Below are 23,693 nucleotides of genomic sequence, written 5' to 3'. Positions count from 1 at the left end.
GGATTGCTAGTATTTTTTTTTGAGAATTTTTGCATCAATTTTTGTTCAGTGATATTAGCATTTAGTTGTGTGTGTGTGTGTGTGTGTGTGTGTTTTGATGGGTCTGTTTCTGGTTTTGGTATCAGGGTACTACTGGCCTCATAGAATAAGTTTAGAAGTATTCTCTCCTTGTCTATTTTTTCAGAATATTTTGTGTAGAATTGGTATTAGTGCTTTAAATATTTGGTAAAATTCATCAGTGAAGCCATCAGGTTTCAGCCTTTTCTTTGGTCAGAGACTTTTTCTTATGGTGTGAAATGCTTTGTTAAAATCTATTCCATGTTGTTTACAGTGCAGATTAAGTTTGAAGTTTCTTTGTTGATTTTCTGTCTGCATGATCTCTCTGATGCTGAAAGCAGGGTGTTTATGTCTCCAGCTATTATTTTATTGGGGTCTGTATCTCTTTAGATCTAATAATATTTGCTTTATATATCTGGGTTCTCCAATATTGGGTACATATATATTTACAATTGCTCTATTCTCTTGCTGAATTGACCCCTTAATTACTACATGGTGACTTTGTCTTGTCTTACAGCTTTTGTCTTGAGATCTCTTTTGTCTGATATAAGTACAGCTACTCCTGCTCTTTTTTTGTTTCCATTTGCATAGAATGTTTTTTTGCATTCTTTTATTTTCAGTCTATGTGTGTCTTTATATGTGAAGTGTGTTTCTTGTAGGCAACAGATAGTTGGATCTTGGTTTTTTTTCCCCCATTCAGCCACTCTCTGTCTTTTCATTGAGGAGTTTAGTACATTTACATTTAATGTTATTATTGATAAATAAGGACTTGTATTGCCATTTTGTTATTTGTTTTCTGGTTGTTTCATGGTCTTCTTTTCCTTTCTTTTTCCTTCCTGTGTTTCTTTTCATGAAGGTGATTCTCTCTGGTGGTATAATTTAATTTCTTGCTTTTGCATGTATGTATTTATTATATGTTTTTATATTTGAGGTTGCCATGTGTCTTGTGAATACTGTGTTAGAACACATTATTCTTAACTGATGACAACTTAATAGCGCTTGCATAAACAAACAAGCAAAAGGAAAACTAATAAAAACTCTACATTTCAACTTTATCTCCCTACTTTTTTAATTTTTAAAAAAGCTGTATCTTATTGTACTGTGTTTCTATTTATATCTTATTGTACTATTTATGTCTTGAAAAGTTGTTATAGTTATTTTTGATTTGTTCATTGTTTAGTCTTTCTACATAAGAAAAGAGTAACTTACACAACACAATTACAATGTTTTAACATTCTGTTTTCCTGTGTACTTATGATTACCAATGTTATAATATTCTGTGGTTTCCTGTATACTTATGGTTACCTGTGATTTTTGTGCCTTCTGATGATTTCTTAGTGTTCATTAATGTCCCTTTCTTTATGATTGAAGAACTGCCTTTAGCATTTCTTATAGAACAGGTCTGGTGTTGAAATCTCTCAGTTTTTTTTTTTTTTTTTTTTAGCTGGGAAAGTCTTCATTTCCCAGGAGAGTATTTTTGCTAAATATATTATTCTAGGATAAAAGTTTTTTCTTTCAGCACATTAAATATGTCATGCCACTGTCTCCTGGCCTGTGGGCTTCCACTGAAATGTTGCTGCCAGACATGTTGGAGCTCCATTGTATGTGATTTGTTTCTTTTTTCTTGCTACTTTTGGGATCCTTTATTCGTGACCTTTGGGAGTTTGATTATTAATTGCCTTGGCATAGTCTTCTTTGAGCTAAATCTGCCTGATATTCTATAACCTGTACTTGAATATTGATATCTTTCTCTAGGTTTGGAAACTCCTGTTATTATTTCATTGAAAAAAATTTTTACCCATCTCTCTCTCTTTTCATCTCCTCTTTAAGGCCAATAAATCTTAGATTTGGCTGGTTGAGGCTACTGTCTAGATCTTGTAGGAATACTTCATTGGTTTTTATTCTTTTTTCTTTTGTATCCTCTGTGTGTTTTCAAGTAGCCTGTCTTTGAGCTCACTAATTCTTTCTTCTACTTGATTAAGTCCTCTATGAAGAGTCTCTTTTGCATCCTTCAGTATGTCAATTGCATTTTTCAACTCCAGAATTTCTGCTTGAGTCCTTTTAATTATTTTAATCTCTTTGTTAAATTTATCTGATAGAATTCTGAATTCCACCTCTTTGTTATTTTGAAGTTGAGTTTCCTCAAAACAGCTATTTTCCTCAAAACAGCTTTGAGTTTCCTCAACAGCTATTATTAATTTTCTGTCTGAAAGGTCACATATCTCTGTTTCTTCAGGATTGATCCCTAGTGCCTTATTTAGTTCATTTGGTAGAGTCATGTTTTCCTTGATGGCCTTGATGCTTGTGTAGGTTCATTCATGTCCAGGCATTGAAGAGTTAGGTATTTAATGTACTCTTTGCAATCTGGGCTTATTCTGTCTGTCCTTTTTTGGAAGGCTTTTTAGGTATTCGTAAGGACTTGGGTGTTGTGATCTAAGCTGTGTCTGCATTAGGAGGCACTCCCAGTCAAGTACTGCTGTGGTTCTTGCAGATTCATAGAGGTACTGCCTTGGTTGTGTTCAATAAGATTCAGAATAATTCTCTGAATTAGCAGGCAGAGACTCTTGTTCTTTTCCCTTACTTTATCCTAAACAAACAGAGTCTGTCTGTTTGTGCTGTGCCACCTGGTGCTGGGGTTGGGCTGACATGAGCATCAATGTGACTACTACCACTGGGAGTGTGCTGAGTGAGACCTAAAGCCAGCACAGCCCTGGGTCTTGCCCAAGGCCCACTGTAACTACTACCTGTCTACTGCCTATGTTCACTCAAAGCCCTAGGGCTGTATAATCAGCAGTTTGTGAAACCAGCCCAGCTTGTGTTCTTTCCTTCATGGCAGCAAGCTCCTCCAGGACCCAGGTGGGTCCTGAGATGCAGTCCGGGAGGCAGAGACTGGAGTCAAAAAACCTTAGAAATCTAAGTGGTGCTCTCTTCTCCTGAGGCTGAGCTGGCTCTCAAACCATGAGACAGAGTCCTTCCCATGCTTTCCTTATTTTTCCACTGGTGGAGGAGCATCTCTTCTTGATCACCACTACCATAGCTCACAGGGAGTACTGTCAGGCTATTACCAATGTTCGCTTAAGGCCCATGGGCTTTTCAGTCTGTTTATGGTGAATGCTGCCAGGCCTGGGGCTCACCCTTTAGGGCAGTGGACTACCTTCTGGCCCAGGACTTGTCCAGAAATGCCATCCAAGAGTCAAGGCCTAGAATTGGGGCCCTCAAGAGCCTACTTGGTGGTTTACTTTACTGTGGCCAAGCTGGTATCTGATTTTTGGTTGTTATGAAGGTGGTTTTTTGTGTAGATAGTCATTAAATTTGGTATTCCTGTGGAGAGAACAATCGATAGAGCCTTTTATTTGGCCATCTTGCTCTGTCCTTCTGGTCCTGTGTTTTCTTAGTTCCAGATCAAGGCTTTTTCCAGTATACTCTGATGCCTCTCAGCTATACTAAAAGATATAGTTGGGTATAACAATGGAAGCAAAGACATGACTTCATGGATTTTTGCACCTTCTTCCATCCCTTCTTAGGATTGTTGATTTTCCATTTCTTTCACTTTGGTGGACCTGTTTCTCAGGGAGCTTCTTGACAACCCTGGCTTGTCTCTAATATATTTTATTTAGTGTCTTCTGGCTGGACTTCTACTTATACTATTTCTAAGACTGTGAAGAGTAGAACAAAACTGCAAAGTATTAGGAAAAGAGAAGAGAACAGGGACTGAAGTAGTTAAGAAAGGAGTAGTCAGTAGCAGACTACCATGAATAATGGGGTAAACTGGAAATAAGAGGTAAAGAAGAAAGGGGAATTTACTGAAGTTGAAAGGTAAGAGCAAGTATGAAACAGAAAAGTGTGAGGAATAGGTGACATCTAGTCTTCTCATCTACAAAATATGAATAATAATACTTATTCTGCTTATCTCATAGCATTTTTGTGAGGACTTCAGGGAGAAAAGGTTTTTGAAGCCTCTGAAGCAGAGTGTACCATTAAGGGGGTGATGCTTGTTGAAGATGGTAATGGTTAGGCATGTGGTATAAAGGTAAAGAAATGGTAGGGAGATAGAGAAAGCATAGAAAGTACAGTGATTGGCAAAAAGCTTTGGTATTATAGAAGAGAAGAGGTCAGATATGTATGAAAAGATAAAATGAAGTACATACCAGGTAAAAAAATCAAAAGGGATGCAATAATTTGCATGTGCTTAATTTAGCACACTAAGTAGAAGGAATGAATAATTTGGAGGTGCTACTTTACGATACTGTTTAATAGTGGGAATGATTGGAATTGAGGAGGGACCTTGTATCAGCCATTTGAGAGCTTATCAATATACTTTTTTTTCCCTTAGCTTTAACAAGTCAGAGAAAGGCAGATAGATTTGATAGAGAATACATATTAAAATTGACAATAATTTTATAAATTGATAATGTAGTTATTAAAAAATATTAATTGTCCTTACCAAACTCAAGGCAAGTACTTAGGTTGTCAGGTTGAGAAGATACTATTTGTTGGTGCTTCTGGTGAACTTCCAGGAAAGGAGACTGTTGGCATTTGTTGCTGTCTTGTTCACTGATTGCAGTGTGTGTTTATTTGGCCATCATGCTCTGTCCCTCTGGTCCTTTGGTTTTTTAGTTCCAGATCAGGGCTTTTTCCAGTTTACCCTGCTGCCTCTCAGCTGCCATCTTATCCAGCAAGTTGAAATTGAAATGTTTTAGAATGGATGATATAGCTCTGAAGACAGGGGCTTAAACTTTAAGCTTTGTTTTTCACTTAATCTCAAAGTGTTAAGTGAATACTCAATTCTTTGTAATGAAAGCAACATGGATAGTGGCATGGGAATGAATGGGGAGACCAGTATTACTGGATGGAGGAGAGTCTGCATTGTTAACTCCTCTTCATATTCTATGCCCTTGTCTTATCAATTATGTTGCGGTTTCTGTACGCCCTGATACATCTTTCTGCTAGCCTTTGGATTGCAAGTTCATTAGCCTAGATCACTTTCTCTTCTTCACCAACATAATTTTTACTCACCTTTCGGGGTTTATATCAGGTTTCACTTTCAAGCAGCCTTCTTTGACTTACTAGGTTAGGATGCCTCAACCTTGGACTATTGACATTTTGAGCTAGATAATTCTTTGTCGTGGGGTTATTTCTGTGTATTGTAGGTTATTGACCAACATCTGTGGCCTCTACCATCTAGATGCCACTAGCACCTCCTACAGTTGTGACAAATGAAAATGTCTGTAGTCATTGTTAAATGCCCCTTGAGCAGCAAAATTGCCCAGGGTTGAGAATCACTGATACAGATGAAGAAATTAGAACTTTCCTTAGACATCTTCATTCCATTTCAGTGTTATTTTGGGAGGAGGGAAGTTAACTTTCTCACTATTTTTTTTCCACTTTGTATCAAAAGTGTACAATTAAAGGCAATGGAATAGTGCTCTTAATTTCTTTTCTTTCTGTTCCTTGAATGTTACAAGTTTGCTTCTTCTTCAGCATCTTTACACTTTTTCTTTCTTCTACCTCTGATGCTCTTTGCCTAGATCTTCACAGAAATTACTATCTCCCTTAACTCAGAGGTCAAATAAAATGTCATTTCTTCAGAGAATTCTTCCCTACCATCTTATCTAAAGTAGTACCTCCTCTCTCAGTCTCATTGTTTTATTTTTCTTCATAGCACCTTTTACTACCTGTCATTTATATTTGTATTAATGTGCATAGGCTTAGTGTTATGCCAGATGAACCCCAAATTTAATTGACTAAACAATAAAATCTATTTCTTACTCTGATCATAGTTTTGGGCTTACCAGAGAGTCATCCAGTCATTTAGGGAGTCAAGCTCTTTCTTATATATATGCCTCCTCCATCTGCTAAGATCGTGTTTTTCTGTTTTTGGCTGAAGAATTGGGAAAGAGTATGGAGGATTATGTTTGAAAGAAGGTCTGGAAATGAAATAATCTCTTTTTCCTACACTTATATTGCCTAGAGTTCAGTCACATGACCTTATCTAAATGCAAGGGAGACTGGGAAATGCAGTCAGATTATATACCCAGGAGAGAAGAGGAAGTGGGATTTGGTGGAATTATATATTTATATATCTACCATAGTATTATTTATTTATGTATTTATTAAGTGTCTCTCCAACCAGAATATAGGTTCCATAGAGGCAGAGATTTTGACTTCTTTTTTCTCCATGTCATAACAAATGCATAGAACAATGTCTGGCAAATAAGTGGCACACAATAATATTTGCCGTAAGGGCCCCTGAATGAGTGTTGTCTGTCTTATCTGCTGTTGTCTCCACACTTAGAACTTTTCCGATTTGCAGTTGGCACTCAATTATTTATTGAAGGAATAAATGCATGAATGAGTCGTGATTTTGAAATCAGAGCTGGATTTTAATTACAGCCTTTTCACTAATTTGCTTTGTGATACTGGGAAAGTTAACCATTTAAGCCTCAATTTTTTCTTATCAGTAAAATAAAGGAATTAAGAACTACTCCCTAGGATTTTTCTGTTATGCAAAATAATGTATAAAATGCTTAGCCCAATGTCTCACACATTACAAGTGCTCAAAAAGTAGTAGCTATTTTTGTTGTTTTTCACCAAATTCTACTTTGAATCCCGATTGATTCATTTTGCCTTCAGTGGTTCAATATGCGTAATTTTCACCTCTTTAAACTTATTGAAATGATACAAGCATAATCTGAGAGAGCTTCTGCATTTGTATTCCTTAATTTAATCACTTATTCATCCATTCATTCAAGGGTTTATAACTTATCTATTCTATTTAAGACACTTTGTTCGGCAATGTGAGGAGACAAGAATAGCGTATTATCTGTTGTGAAGCTTAAATTTAGAAGATTATAAAACCTGATTATTTCTTTTTTTTCTTTGAGATGGAGCCTCACTGTGTCACCCAGGCTGGAGTGCAGTGGTGTGATCTGGGCTCCTTGCAACCTCTACCTCCCAGGTTCAAGCGATTCTCCTGCATCAGCCTCCTGAGTAGCTGGGACTACAGGCACGTGCCACCATGCCCAGCTAATTTTTTTGTATTTTTAGTAGAGATGGGGTTTCACCATGTTAGCCAGGATGGTCTCCATCTCCTTACCTCGTGACACAACTGCCTCAGCCTCCCAAAGAGCTGGGATTATAGAAACCTGATTATTTCTATACTTAGGTTACATAGTCATGGATCAATTTTCCCACTCATGTATTAGAAAATACAAAATACGTCATCACTTCAGTGAATTGAAAAAGAAAAAAATATTATTTTATTAGTCAGTTGATGAAAATGCTTATTTATTTATTTAAGACAGGGTCTTGCTCTGTCGCTCCTGGCTTAAGTGAGGTGGTGTAGTGATAGCTCCCTGAATCCTTGAACTCCTGGGCTCAAGTGAACCTCCTGCCTCAGCTTCTGGAGTAGCTATGACTACAGATGGGTACCACCACACTTGGCTGATGAAAACATTAAAAGCAAAAGTTGCTCATCCTTCAGGAACTAACTCATTTTCCACCAACTACACGAGGTCTTTCCGATGAGTTCATCTCTAATCTTGTGTAGTATATAGTTTGTTATTTAATTATTCTTTAATTGTTTAACAGTTATTAATTGTGAACAACTGTGAACAATTTAATTGTTTCACATATATTGATTGAATCTTCTCAACTTTAAAATATGCATATTTAGAGCAGAAGCCATATACTTTATTTATTTTGTTTTTTGTTATTTGGTACTAGCTGAAGATATAGTAGATGCTTAGTAAGTTCTTTGAATCATAGACTTTTGTGGATACTATGAGGCCATCTTGTCCAACTTCCTATTCAAGGAAGATGCCATTTTACAGAAAACCCAAATATTGATCAGTCTGCTTTAACTGCCTCTCATGAAAAAGGAGAGCAATTTACTGTTGGATGGTTATGTTCATTAGCTATTTATATTTTCATCTATTGAGCTGAAATCTACCCATTGGTGGCTCTTATCCAATCTAATAGTGCAACTCTGGTAGTCCCATCCTTCTTTTACTTGTTAACTCTTCAAATTTTTGAAGAGAGTTGTAATGTATCCCTTTAGTTTAACATAGATACTCTGTAGTGGTTGTATAGACAAATTTGTTATTGTCACTAAGGTTTTTTCAGCTTTTTATTGGATATGAATCTCATATGACTCAATAGGTCATGATTCTTTCCCTATGTAAATAGTGTAGTTAGTGTATTTCTTAAAATGTGATACCTGAAATGGACCAAAGTTCTTCAACTATGGTCTGATCAGTACATAATGCATTAAAACTTATTCTACATGTTCAGAACTAACTTCTGTTAATGTTATGGTAAGTTGTGTTAATTTTTTATAATATCGATCAATTAAAACTTCGAGATTACTTTTTTCACATTTCTTTCCAGTAGGCTGGATCAATATTTGTGCAGTTGATTTCTTGCACAAGCTAAATGCAAGATCTGTGCATGATCTATGTTTATCTTTGTTAATTTTGGCTTAACATTTTTGCTTATGAAGGTAGTTTGAATCTGGAGTCTGACATCTATGCTCCTGGCTAGCCTCCCATCTGAAAATATCTGGAAAAATTATGTAACAAACACTTATTTTTTCTAAGTCTTGAATAAAAATGTTGAACCTGTTTGAGTGATCAATTTTTCCCAGGAAATGTGAGAATTTAGTATTGCCATGTTTGAAGGTTGCAGTTTTTTATTTTTATCATCTTTTCTCTTATATTCACTTATTATCATTGATTCATTTGTAAGAGGAATGTATTCCTAAGAATGGGATACAAGAATTAGGGGAATAACAACAACTAATTATTTGGTATGCCATGTGGATATCTCTCATTTTCACCTCCACTGTTTTTGCTTTTGTTCAGACTCTCATAATCTTTCATCTAGACTATTGTTTTGATCTTCCAACTGCATTTGCTGTCCAGTCTTATTGGACAATCTTAATTCTTCAATTAATTGTCCATTTTACTGCCAGAGGGGTCTTTCTATTGTACAAAGCAAATATTGAAAATACTCACTGCTTAAGATCCATTAATAATTTCAATTGTTTATGGCATAAATATACATTTTTAAATACCCATATAAGCTTGTTTATAGTATGACTTCTATAAATTCTCCCAGATGTTCTTTTGAATCTCTGGGCCTTTCATTTTAGAACAACTTATCTTTTCCAGATTCACAACTTCATACCTTGGCTGTCTTGTGGGTATCTACTGAAGACTCAGTTCATATCATGTTACCTTTTCTCTAAAAAAAACTTATCTGGATTCTTCCTCCTCCCCTTCCTAACATAGGGAGTTTTTTTTACCTCTTTGTTTAGATCTCCATTCTACAATGTATATATATATATATATATATATATATATCACAAAATGTAAAGCACTTTATTACACTTGTTTACTCCACCTTCCTTGCCTATACTCCTTGAAGGATATCCTAAGTCTTATTCATATCTGGATCACCAGCACTTATCACAATGCCTAGCACAGAGTGAGTACCTGGTAAATGCTGAGGGAGATTAATGAGACCCACCAAATTCCTTTGATAGGCCACAGTTTGGAGAACATTGTGCTGGAACTCTTTGAATATTGAATCTGGCAGAAATAAATTAGGAAAACCAGCCAGATGTTGTTTTTAAGGGTTCTGTTTTTAGCATATAAATTAAAATTTCATTTAGAAGTACAAGTCTAATTTGGGAACCAGAATGCAGTTGTAGAGCTTGACAAGATTACATATGTAAATTCTCCAAGGCTGATCTGTCATTATGCCTTCCTGAAACAGTGCAGTCTATATGGAAGGAGAATGGTCTCTGCTTCTGCATGGCAGGGTGAACCATCCCAGACTTCTTGCTCCTCTAACACTCCTGCCTCCCTTATTTATTTACCACGCTTCACCTACCATGTTCAAGTAATCATCACAGAGGCAGCTTTATTTTTTCTCCTCTCTGTGAAAATACTCTGGGCTTTGAGCCCCAAGGCTAGATTGTACCACTGCCTTGCTTTATCTTTTTCAGGGATTGGTTTTTACTCTCTTTAGGATACAATCTAACCTTCTCAGCATATCATACAATGCCTTCCATGATCTAGCTACTTTTTCTGTCTCCAGACTCAGACTAATACTTTGTTCCTCTGTGCGTAATCTTCCTGGAACTCATTTTCACACGTATTTGAGGTAGTTCAGGTGGCATGCTCTCCAGGAAGCCTTTTGTGAGGAAGGCATAGATGCTGCTTCTCTGAATATAGGTATCTCAATTAAAAGTATACAAAGAATATATATTATTTCACTATGACTAGCACATAATTAGAAGGTTAGTGTTTAAGTGACTGGTTGGGAAGTGGACATTAAGGCATATGTAATTAATATAACACAAAATAGAAAAAGGTGTAAGTGATTCCTGTGTAAGACCAAGGGAGGGAAATCACTTACTGTAAAAGGTTGGAAAATTGTATGCAAACTACCCTTTCAGGGAAAAATGAGCCACTGTTTTTTTTCCCCACAACTGTGCGATGAAAATAGAGAAGTCCAAGACCATCACTTGCTGAATTTGGGCTCATCCATGGTCGTATGCCCCAAAAGTGGCCAAGCAAGTATTCAACCTTATAAGGGTCCACATTTCTTCAAACTCTGTGTTACAAAACTATATTGTCTGTACTGAATTTTCCCTTCTTGAAGAAGTAGAACATTTTTCATTATATGTTTTATTGTTTTTAGTATAGTCCTTAACTAGATGGTCAACTTTTTGAGACTATAGTATTTGTTTGTATATCCTTATTCTTTTATTGAGTGATAGTTTGATTTACAGCTTATGTGTCTTTTATGTTCTCCTCAGTTCTGGGCACAAGATAGCGTGGGTGCAAAAATAGATCTTCAATACATATTTGGTAATTGAAACATCCTCTAATTGATTGTAGCTTAACAAACCAAGATGTGTTGTTTGTGTTGTAGACTATGTGACTAAGGAGAATTAGGGTATGTGTATTTGAGAAATCTTTTTTTAATGTTTAGGGTTTTTTGGTGAGTTATTGCAGTATTATCTTGTAGATAGATTTTCAATGAGAAGTCACATGGAAAGATTTTATAAAATGCTAGGAAGAAGCTATATAATGGGTACTAGTTCACTGAGACTAAAGTTTCCAAACATATAGATTATCTTCCGTAAAACATCCACAAGTAGAAATTTTAGATTCTTTTGGCTGAGAATTTGTGGGTTACAACTCATCTTTAATGTAATTTTCTTTCAAAATTATGAAGCCCTGGAAATATGGCTTTATAGTGGAACTTTTGACAGACTCGTTTAACTACATGTCACTTATACATAGAGGTAATTTGTTAGCTCTTCGAAGGTGTTTTAGCTTCTGAAGTGAAATACGTGTCATATTCAAAGGTCAGTTTTAATTAATAAGCTGTTTTCTTCATTTTTGACCAATATGAATTGCTCATAACTTGTGTGAAGTAGTTTTCAATGTAAAAATTAAACAAATCGAGCTTTTTTCACATCCATCAGCAGCATAACCCATTTAAATGTCAAAAATTTACACAGCCCTAAAGTCTATTTCTAGATGTTTCAGCAGGCCTATTTATAAGAGTGAAATGAGATTATAATTATATTATTTCACCAGGTACACGCTACATCTATAGATACACATTTTTCTTTGTTCCCTCTGCCCCAAAATATGTTCATCATTTTCTTGCTAAATATTCATTATTCATACAGTATTTTTTAAAGGCTGTAGAACCAATGTCAGCAAGGCATATAATAATAATAACATTATTAGAATGAGACCTTTACTTCTGTAAAGATAAACCACAATTATTTTATCTTCCATCTCTAACTTTCTTAAATTGAAAAAAGCCATTGTGTTATTCTGTCTCTATGTTTGGGGACAATTATTTTGCATACTATGATAAGGGTGTTTTAGTGTGTAATTTAACTGGATGCTACAGTATTCAGTGTTACTTTAAGTTACTTTTCACCAAGATGTTCTTCATGATTTCAATTGAAATTATTCCTTTCCTTTTCCAAATCTTTCTTTATACTTTATAGAACTGAATCCTTTATTCTTTTCACTAAATACATTTTCTTTAATATACAGGTGTCTTAATAGTAGTAATGATAAGGATGATGACAGTAATAATAACCAACTACTTATTGAGTGAATACTATGTTCTAAGTAATTTACATGTGTTTTACATAACCTTCAGAACAATATGTTAAGGGAAAGAAACAGACTCAAAGAGGTTAAATTACTTAACAAAGTATGTTATACTGCAGTATGTATCTGAAGTAAGTGGATTGAATCTTAAATCTATGTGACTGTGAAATCTGAATTCTTACTAATTCATGCTGCCTTAGCTGAGTTCGGGGCATTTTAAAAGAAGAGTAAAGAGCTTGAATCTGGGAGACGGGAGCCAAGATGGCCGAATAGGAACAGCTCCGGTCTACAGCTCCCAGCCTGAGCGACACAGAAGATGGGTGATTTCTGCATCTCTGTTTAAGGTACTGGGTTCATCTCACTAGGGAGTGCCAAACAGTGGGTGCAGGACAGCCAGTGCAGCACACTGTGCACGAGCCAAAGCAGGGCGAGGCATTGCCTCATGCGGGAAGCACAAGGGGTCAGGGAGTTCCCTTTCCTAGTCAAAGAAAGGGGTAACAGACGGCACCTGGAATATTGGGTCAGTCCCACCCTAATACTGCGCTTTTCCAACGGGCCTGGAAAACGGCACACCAGGAGATTGTGTCCCGCACCTGGCTCGGAGGGTCCTATGCCCACGGAGTCTAGCTGATTGCTAGCACAGCAGTCTGAGATCAAACTGCAAGGTGGCAGCAAGGCTGGGGGAGGGGCGCCTGCCATTGCCCAGGCTTGCTTAGGTAAACAAAGCAGCCAGGAAACTCGAACTTGGTGGAGCCCACCACAGCTCAAGGAGGCCTGCCTGCCTCTGTAGGCTCCACCTCTGGGGGCAGGGCACAGACAAACAAAAATTCAGCAGGAACCTCCACAGACTTAGATGTCCCTGTCTGACTGACAGCTTTGAAGAGAGTAATGGTTCTCCCAGCATGCAGCTGGAGATCTGAGAACGGACAGACTGCCTCCTAAAGTGGGTCCCTCACCCCCGAGCAGCCTAACTGGGAGGCACCCCCAAGTAGGGACAGACTGACACCTCACTCGGCCGGGTACTCCTCTGAGACAAAACTTCCAGAGGAACTATCAGACAGCTGAATTTGTGGTCTCACGAAAATCCGCTGTTCTGCAGCCACCGCTGCTAACACCCAGCCAAACAGGGTCTGGAGCGCACCTCTAGCAAACTCCAACAGACCTGCAGCTGAGGGTCCTGTCTGGTAGAAGGAAAACTAACAAACAGAAAGGACATCCACACCAAAAACCCATCTGTACATCACCATCATCAAAGACCAAAAGTAGATAAAACCACAAAGATGGGGAAAAAACAGAGCAGAAAAACTGGAAACTCTAAAAAGCAGAGCACCTCTCCTCCTCCAAAGGAACGCAGTCCCTCACCAGGAATGGAACAAAGCTGGACGGAGAATGACTTTGACGAGTTGAGAGAAGAAGGCTTCAGACGATCAAACTACTCTGAGCTACGGGAGGAAATTCAAAACAATACCAAAGAAGTTAAAAACTTTGAAAAAAAATTAGACGAATGGATAACTAGAATAACCAATGGAGAGAAGGGCTTAAAGGAGCTGATGGAGCTGAAAGCCAAGTATTGAGAACTACGCGAAGATTGCAGAAGCCTCGGTAGCCGATGCGATCAACTGGAAGAAAGGGTATCAGCTATGGAAGATGAAATGAATGAAATGAAGGGAGAAGGGAAGTTTAGAGAAAAAAGAATAAAAAGGAACGAACAAAGCCTCCAAGAAATTTGGGACTATGTGAAAAGACCAAACCTACGTCTGATTGGTGTACCTGAAAATGATGGGGAGAATGGGACCAAGTTGGAAAAAACTCTGCAAGATATTATCCAAGAGAACTTCCCCAATCTAGCAAGGCAGGTCCACATTCAGATTCAGGAAATACAGAGAATGCCACAAAGATACTCCTCGAGAAGAGCAACTCCAAGACACGTAATTGTCAGATTCACCAAAGTTGAAATGAAGGAAAAAATGTTAAGGGCAGCCAGAGAGAAAGGTCGGGTCACCCACAAAGGGAAGCCCATCAGACTAACGCTGATCTCTCGGCAGAAACTCTACAAGCCAGAAGAGAGTGGGGGCCGATATTCAACATTCTTAAAGAAAAGAATTTTCAACCCAGAATTTCATATCCAGCGAAACTAAGCTTCATAAGTGAAGGAGAAATAAAATACTTTACAGACAAGCAAATGCTGAGTGATTTTGTCACCACCAGGCCTGCCCTAAATGAGCTCCTGAAGGAAGCACTAAACATGGAAAGGAACAACCGGTACCAGCCCCTGCAAAAACATGCCAAATTGTAAAGACCGTTGAGGCTAGGAAGAAATTGCATCAACTAATGAGCAAAATAACCAACTAACATCATAATGACAGGATCAAATTCACACATAACAATATTAACTTTAAATGTAAACAGGCTAAATGCTCCAATTAAAAGACACAGACTGGCAAACTGGATAAGGAGTCAAGACCCATCAGTGTGCTGTATTCAGGAAACCCATCTCACGTGCAGAGACACACATAGATTCAAAATAAAGCGATAGAGGAAGATCTATCAAGCAAATGGAAAACAAAAAAAGGCAGGGGTTGCAGTCCTAGTCTCTGATAAAATAGACTTTAAACCAACAAAGATCAAACGAGACAAAGAAGGCCATTACATAATGGTAAAGGGATCAATTCAACAAGAAGAGCTAACTACCCTAAATATATACGCACCCAATACAGGAGCACCCAGATTCATAAAGCAAGTCCTGAGTGACCTACAAAGGGACTTAAACTCCCACACAATAATAATGGGAGATTTTAACACCCCACTGTCAGCATTAGACAGATCAATGAGACAGAAAGTTAACAAGGATATCCAGGAATTGAACTCAGCTCTGCACAAAGTGGACCTAATAGACATCTACAGAACTCTCTACCCCAAATCAACAGAATATACATTTTTTTCAGCACCACACCACACCTATTCCAAAATTGACCACATAGTTGGAAGTAAAGCTCTCCTCAGCAAATGTAAAAGAACAGAAATTATAACAAAATATCTCTCAGACCACAGTGCAATCAAACTAGAACTCAGGATTAAGAAACTCACTCAAAACCGCTCAACTTCATGGAAACTGAACAACCTGCTCCTGAATGACTATTGGGTACATAATGAAATGAAGGCAGAAATAAAGATGTTCTTTGAAACCAACGAGAACAAAGACACAACATACCAGAATCTCTGGGACACATTCAAAGCAGTGTGTAGAGGGAAATTTATAGCACTAAATGCCCACAAGAGAAAGCAGGAAAGATCCAAAATTGACACCCTAACATCACAATTAAAAGAACTAGAAAAGCAAGAGCAAACACATTCAAAAACTAGCAGAAGGCTAGAAATAACCAAAATCAGAGCAGAACTGAAGGAAATAGAGACACAAAAAACCCTTCAAAAAATTAATGAATCCAGGAGCTGGTTTTTTGAAAAGATCAACAAAATTGATAGACCGCTAGCAAGACTAATAAAGAGGAAAAGGGAGAAGAATCAAATAGATGCAATAAAAAATGAAAAAGGGGATATCACCACCGATCCCACAGAAATACAATCTACCATCAGAGAATACTACAAACACCTCTATGCAAATAAACTAGAAAATCTAGAAGAAATGGATAAATTCCTTGACAAATACACCCTCCCAAGACTAAACCAGGAAGAAGTTGAATCTCTGAATAGACCAATAAAAGGTTCTGAAATTGTGGCAATAACCAATAGCTTACCAACCAAAAAGAGTCCAGGACCTGATGGATTCACAGCCGAATTCTACCAGAGGTACAAGGAGGAACTGGTACCATTCCTTCTGAAACTATTCCAATCGATAGAAAAAGAGGGAATTCTCCCTAAGACATTTTATGAAGCCAGCATCGTCCTGATACCAAAGCCTGGCAGAGACATAACCAAAAAAGAGAATTTCAGACCAATATCCTTGATGAACATTGATGCAAAAATCCTCAATAAAATACTGGCAAACCGAATCCAGCAGCACACCAAAAAGCTTATCCACCATGATCAACTGGGCTTCATCCCTGGGATGCAAGGCTGCTTCAACATATGCAAATCAGTAAATGTAATCCAGCATATAAACAGAACCAAAGACAAAAACCACATGATTATCTCAATAGATGCAGAAAAGGCCTTTGACAAAATTCAACAACCTTCATGCTAAAAACTCTCAATAAATTAGGTATTGATGGGACGTATCTCAAAATAATAAGAGCTATCTATGACAAACCCACAGCCAATATCATACTGAATGGGCAAAAACTGGAAGCATTCCCTTTGAAAACTGGCACAAGACAGGGATGCCCTCTCTTACCACTCCTGTTCAACATAGTGCTGGAAGTTGTGGCCAGGGCAATCAGGCAGGAGAAGGAAATAAAGGGTATTCAATTAGGAAAAGAGGAAGTCAAATTGTCCCTGTTTGCAGATGACATGATTGTATATCTAGAAAATCCCAGTGTCTCAGCCCAAAATCTCCTTAAGCTGATTAGCAACTTCAGCAAAGTCTCAGGATACAAAATCAATGTACAAAAATCACAAGCATTCTTGTACACCAATCACAGACAAACAGAGAGCCAAATCATGAGTGAACTCCCATTCACAATTGCTTCAAAGTGATTAAAATACCTAGGAATCCAGCTTACAAGGGATGTGAAGGACCTCTTCAAGAACTACAAACCACTGCTCAATGAAATAAAAGAGGATACAAACAAATGGAAGAACATTCCATGCTTATGGGTTGGAAGAATCAATATCATGAAAATGGCCATACTGCCCAAGGTAATTCATAGATTCAATGTCATCCCCATCAAGCTACCAATGACTTTCTTCACAGAATTGGAAAAAACTACTTTAAAGTTCATATGGAACCAAAAAAGTGCCCGCATCGCCAAGTCAATCTTAAGCCAAAAGAACAAAGCTGGAGGCATCACGCTACCTGACTTCAAACTATACTACAAGGCTACAGTAACCAAAACAGCATGGTACTGGTACCACCACAGAGACATAGATCAATGGAACAGAACAGAGCCCTCAGAAATGATGCCACATATCTACAACTATCTGATCTTTGACAAACCTGACAAAAACAAGAAATGGGGAAAGGATTCCCTATTTAATAAATGGTGCTGGGAAAACTGGCTAGCCATATGTAGAAAGCTGCAACTGGATCCCTTCCTTACACCTTATACAAAAATTATTTCAAGATGGATTAAAGACTTAAATGTTAGACCTAAAACCATTAAAATCCTACAAGAAAACCTAGGCAATAACATTCAGGACATAGGCGTGGGCAAGGACTTCAAGTCTAAAACACCAAAAGCAATGGCAATGAAAGCCAAAATTCACAAGTGGGATCTAATTAAACTAAAGAGCTTCTGTGCAGCAAAAGAAACTACCATCAGAGTGAACAGACAACCTAGAGAGTGGGAGAAAATTTTTGCAACCTACTCATCTGACAAAGGGCTAATATCCAGAATCTACAATGAACTCCAACAAATTTACAAGAAAAAACAAACAACCCCATCAAAAAGTGGGCAAAGGATATGAACAGACACATCTCAAAAGAAGACATTTATGCAGCCAAAAAACACATGCAAGAATGCTCATCATCACTGGCCATCAGAGAAATGCAAATCAAAACCACAGTGAGATACCATCTTGCACCAGTTAGAATGGCCATCATTAAAAAGTCAGGAAACAACAGGTGCTGGAGAGGATGTGGAGAAATAGGAACACTTTTACACTGTTGGTGGGACTGTAAACTAGTTCAAGCATTGTGGAAGTCAGTGTGGCGATTCCTCAGGGATCTAGAACTAGAAATATCATTTGACCCAGCCATCCCATTACTGGGTATATACCCAAAGGACTATAAATCATGCTGCTATAAAGACACATGCACATGTATGTTTATTGTGGCACTATTCACAATAGCAAAGACTTGGAACCAACCCAAATGTCCAACAACGATAGACTGGATTAAGATAATGTGGCATCTATACACCATGGAATACTATGCAGCCATAAAAAATGATGAGTTCATGTCCTTTGTAGGTACATGGATGAAGCTGGAAACCATCATTCTCAGTAAACTATCACAAGGACAAAAAACCAAACACCGCATGTTCTCACCCATAGGTGGGAACTGAACAGTGAGAACTCATGGACACAGGAAGGGGAACATCACACTCCAGGGACTGTTGTGGGGTGGGGGAAGAGAGGAGGGACAGCATTAGGAGATATACCTAATGCTAAATGATGAGTTAATGAGTGCAGCAAAACAACATGGCACATGGATACATATGTAACAAACCTGCACATTGTGCACATGTACCCTAAAGCCTAAAGTATAATAATAAAAAAAAAAGAGTTTGAATCTGAAAATATGGGTGAAACAACTATGGGGTTGAATATTTAAATGCATAGAAGTCAATAAATATAAAAGTTATTCCATAGCAACAATAACTCTGCCACCTTATTTTGTACTGCTGTAAATGTCATTATTTTTAATGGTTTTATGTGTATGTAGAATGCAAGTGAGATATTATTTCTCTGAGAATAATAACTTTGTATTTCCTGCCTTGTACATTAAAATAATCAACCATTATATTGAATTAACACTGCAGGCTTAGTTTTTTTTCCTCTCCTTTTGTGTTTGTGTCAATACATGCATGTTTTGTAGTGTCTTGTTTTCTTTGACTACTTCATCTCATTATATTGTAATTATTTATCTTAATACACTGTAAATGTAAATATGCTGTTTGTTCTTTTGATGATTTAGAATGCAACATGACCACTATGCTCTTAACAGATAAGCAATAAAAAAAAAGTTAGTATTCAAATCAAATTAGGTCCTAAAAGTCCTTTTTTTGTTTTAGTAATTCAATGAGTTTTTATAGATTACTGACATTGTGCCAAGCATTATGTCATACATAGGATGGAGAGAGGGAAAGTAGTGATAAAAAGAGGTTAGACTCTTCTGATGAGAAACCATAATCACTAGGGGTAAAAAGATACACATAATTAAAAAGTAATAATTCTGTAAGAAAGGTATAAACAATGTACTGTGGGAACACAGAGGAGCAAAAATTATCTTTGCTTGGGGAAGTCAGATAAGACTTCCCAGAGGAGATGACATTTTATGCAGGTCTACAGGTTGGGTAGGATTTCTCCATAAAGAAAAACAAATATGCATATATCTAGGCAAATAGAAGCCATAATAAAGAGTTCCAATATTTGTATTTGTGTGTAGAATCGCTATAAACATAACTGCTACAAATGTTGACTGATATGGTAGTGTTGTATTAATAAATCAAATATAATGAATGACAATGTATTTGGTGATATGATTTTCTAAAATGATGATAGTTTTGGATAAAATTATGAACAAATTCACTATAACCTTTCCTTGGTTTACACCTTACTTGCATTCTTGGAAAAAAACAGTGTTTATTAAAGCCATGTAAAATTTTTTGCGTGTACGTGTAGGCAGAGATAGGTACTAAGCTCACACATTTATGAATAGGATTTTTGCATACCTGAATGTCTGGTGGGACATTTAGAAGTTGTATAGGACTCTCCTCTAGCCTCCCTAATCTCCACCAACCAAATGCTATCAGTGCTCTCACATCATTATTAAAACAAACAATGCCTCAACAAATTTTTAAAATGCTCCCTAAGCAAACTGCTTACATTGATAACCACTTCAACAGAATAGTTAAAATAATAATAGAAATAACAAAAATTGTTAGAGAAGTGGAGTGTGATGTACACAAACCATTTTCTTGTTTTTTCTAGCAGTTTCAATACATACTGTTTGATAATGACAAATTAAGATGTACATGTATAAAGCTACTCTGTAGAATAATACTTGAGCAACTAAAACAAATGATTAAGAGCATTTGCATCTAGGGAATGAGAACAGGATTTTAAGGGATATGAGTCATAGGTAACTCTACTTTTTTCAATATTTATACTTTTAAATTTACATATATATTGTAAGTAGACTTAATTCTATGACATCACAATGGATTATAGCCACTTTCACTTTTAAGCATTGAAAGATAAACTTTATTGGTTTTTTTAGCATACAATTTAATGAATTCTGGAAAATATACACACTAATGTAAACTTCACTATAATCAAGATGTATAACATTTTCATTACCCTAAGAAGTTCCCTTGTTTTTCCTCCCAGTTGACAACCTCCACTTCTTTTATGGTTTAGACTTTTTATATCTCATCTTAGAAATATTTGCCTACTCCAAGATTGCAAAGATGTTTCTGTGCTAGAAGTTTTACAGTTTTCATAATAGTTCTATGATCAATTTCAAGTTGATTTTGTGTCAGGGACAGGATAAGGTTCATTTTTTTTTCTTAAAAAGATGTTCAGTTTTTCTAGCATTATTTGTAGTAAAAACATTATTTTCAGGTTAAATTACCATTGCAGCTTTGTTGGAGCTGCATATGGATATATTTCTGGACTCTCTGTTCTGATCCACTGGTTTATGTCTACCCTGATGTCCATGCTAGTTTTGGGGTCGTTACAGTAAGTCTTGATTTCATGTAGTGTAAATTCTCCAGAATTTTCTTGTTTTTTTGGAATTGTACTGGCTATTTTAGGTCCTTTGAGTTTCCACATAAATTTTACAATCAACTTGATTTCTAAAAAAAAATCTTGCTGGTATTTGTTTGTTTTGTTTTTTTCTCAATCAATTTAGATGTCTATTTTGCCAAGGTAAAGGGCACGCCTGGAAGAAATAAACATGGAATCACAGAAACAGCCTGTGTTCTGTGCCTTTCTCCAAAGATGATTTTGAGGGCTTCAATATTTAAAGGGGAAAAGTGGGCTGGACAGGAAACAGGGAGGATATGGTAATCCACAGGTTGCACGAGAAAAGGAGCAGGTAGGACAATAGTCAATTATGTTTTTGTCTCCCACTCAGTAAATCAGCACTGTACATAAGATAAGGTGAACATAGAGTAGCTACCTATGGCAATATCTGACTTCTTATCTGTAGCTATCTGCTTAGGAACAAAAGGTAAGGCAGCTTCTTGCATGACTCGGTTTTCAGCTTAATTTTTTTTTGTTTTGGCATAGTGAATTGAGGTCCCAAGTTTTTGCTTTCCTTTCACATTTCTCTCTTCTTTACTTTTTAAAATCTCCCAGAGAAAGCATTTTGGAAGAAAATGAGTCTCTGGTCTCAGATTTTGTCTGATCTCTCCTGGCTAGGACAGTTTATTCCTAGATACATAGGTCCCATGTTGTTATATTTTTAGCAGGTTGTGAAGTCTTCTGTACCCACAAAGAAAAAAGCAGGGAGAGGAAGAGAGAAAGAAAACAAGCAAACAAAAAGGGAGAACAATCCTGGAAACCTGATATAGGCCATATTACTCTGAAGTCCATGCATCAGTAGGCAGGTATGAAAGTCAAAGTGATTTATATATATATATAAAATACGTTGCTGTTATTTTCTTCTGAAATATAGCTTGTCTAGCTTCAGTTCACAGGGCTTTCAGAAAAGCACATCTTAAAATGGGGAAAAAAGGGGAAAGAGAGAAAGAAAAATTTGAAAACATTATTTTGGAGACTTGTAGCCAGGAAAAATTTTAGAATTCATTTCAAATTGTAGAAAATAGTAAAAATTGAAAACCTTTAGGCAAGGCTAGAATCTAATAACAGGCCTACTATAGTTTATTTTCAAACATTTTTTCTTTCCAATTCTCCAATTTTGTTAAAGACACAATTATAGTAGTATCAATTTATTTGTCACATAAGTTTTAGTCCTATTATACTTGGCTTCATTATTTGCATAAAAAGCAGCAAGAATAATAATTTGCCATATAGATTCTCTCTCTTTTGTTAAAATTGGCTTTGCTGGAACCTTTTTTATAAGGAACCTAAGACCTTTTAAAAAGCCTTGAGCCCAGCCAAGGATTTATCTGTGCCTGCAGATACCTGTGTGAATTGGGTGCATTTCTTTTGAGGTCCCAAGAAAACTTGCAGTTCCTGGATCTGTCAGAAAGTGACACTTAGCCACTAGTCAGGAACTTGTAAGGGACAAGAGATATGGCAAAGTTTTCTTTTCTTTTTTTTTTTTCTTTTGAGACGGAGTCTCACTCTGTTGCCCAGGCTGCAGTGCAGTGGCGCGATCTCGGCTCACTGCAAGCTCTGCCCCCGGGGTTCACGCCATTCTCCTGCCTCAGCCTCCTGAGTAGTTGGGACTACAGGCGCCCGCCACCACGCCCGGCTAATTTTTTTTTGTATTTTTAGTAGAGATGGGGTTTCACCGTGTTAGCCTGGAAGGTCGCGATCTCCTGACCTCATGATCTGCCCGCCTCGGCCTCCCAAAGTGCTGGGATTACAGGCTTGAGCCACCGTGCCCGGCCAAGATATGGCGAAGTTTTCTAAGGGGCTTTTATTTTTCCATATATCAGCCTCATTGTTCTTAATGCAATTTGAAAATATGTCATTCCATGCCATAGGCATGGGCAAGGACTTCATGTCAAAAACACCAAAAGCAATGGCAACAAAAGCCAAAATTGACAAATGGGATCTAATTAAACTAAAGAGCTTGTCTTCTGCACAGCAAAAGAAACTACCATCAGAGTGAACAGGCAACCTACAAAATGGGAGAAAATTTTCACAACCTACTCATCTGACAAAGGGCTAATATCCAGAATCTACAATGAACTCAAACACATTTACAAGAAAAAAACAACCCCAACAAAAAGTGGGTGAAGGATATGAACAGACACTTCTCAAAAGAAGACATTTATGTAGCCAAAAAACACATGAAAAAATGCTCGTCATCATTGGCCATCAGAGAAATGCAAATCAAAACCACAATGAGATATCATCTCACACCAGTTAGAATGGCCATCATTAAAAAGTCAGGAAACAACAGGTGCTGGAGAGGATGTGGAGAAATAGGAACACTTTTACACTGTTGGTGGGACTGTAAACTAGTTCAAGCATTGTGGAAGTCAGTGTGGCGATTCCTCAGGGATCTAGAACTAGAAATATCATTTGACCCAGCCATCCTATTACTGGGTATATACCCAAAGGACTATAAATCATGCTGCTATAAAGACACATGCACATGTATGTTTATTGTGGCACTATTCACAATAGAAAAGAGTTGGAACCAACCCAAATGTCCAACAACAATAGACTGGATTAAGAAAATGTGGCACATATACACCATGGAATACTATGCAGCCATAAAAAATGATGAGTTCATGTCCTTTGTAGGGACATGGATGAAACTGGAAACTATCATTCTCAGCAAACTATCACAAGGACAAAAAACCAAACACTGCATGTTCTCACTCATAGGTGGGAATTGAACAATGAGAACACATGGACACAGGAAGGGGAACATCACACTCCGGGGACTGTTGTGGGGTAGGGGGAGGAGGGAGGGATAGCATTAGGAGATATACCTAATGCTAA

At 37.2% G+C, this 23,693-nt stretch overlaps 1 protein-coding gene across 10 annotated transcripts in view; it reads left to right on the top strand.

Moving 5' to 3' along the window:
• LOC116473135 (AGBL carboxypeptidase 4) overlaps positions 1 to 23,693 on the top strand; it is a 1,494,771-nt gene that overhangs the window by 119,353 nt on the left and 1,351,725 nt on the right. For 5 of the 10 annotated variants that reach the window (XM_058443101.1, XM_058443097.1, XM_058443103.1 and 2 more), the window contains 2 exons: positions 12,407 to 12,550; positions 21,518 to 21,658. The exons of 2 other annotated variants lie outside the window; for them this stretch is intronic. The gene's annotated coding sequence lies outside the window, so the exon portion shown is untranslated. The remainder of the gene's footprint in view (positions 1 to 12,406; positions 12,551 to 21,517; positions 21,659 to 23,693) is intronic. 3 more of the 10 variants (XM_058443105.1, XM_058443104.1, XM_058443106.1) reach the window with 2 other exon arrangements.

Source organism: Hylobates moloch, unplaced genomic scaffold (assembly GCF_009828535.3).
Source record: "Hylobates moloch isolate HMO894 unplaced genomic scaffold, HMol_V3 SCAFFOLD_8, whole genome shotgun sequence".
Taxonomy (NCBI): domain Eukaryota; kingdom Metazoa; phylum Chordata; class Mammalia; order Primates; family Hylobatidae; genus Hylobates; species Hylobates moloch.
Note: the sequence above shows the minus strand (reverse complement) of the source record. Positions and strands in the feature narration are given on the sequence as shown.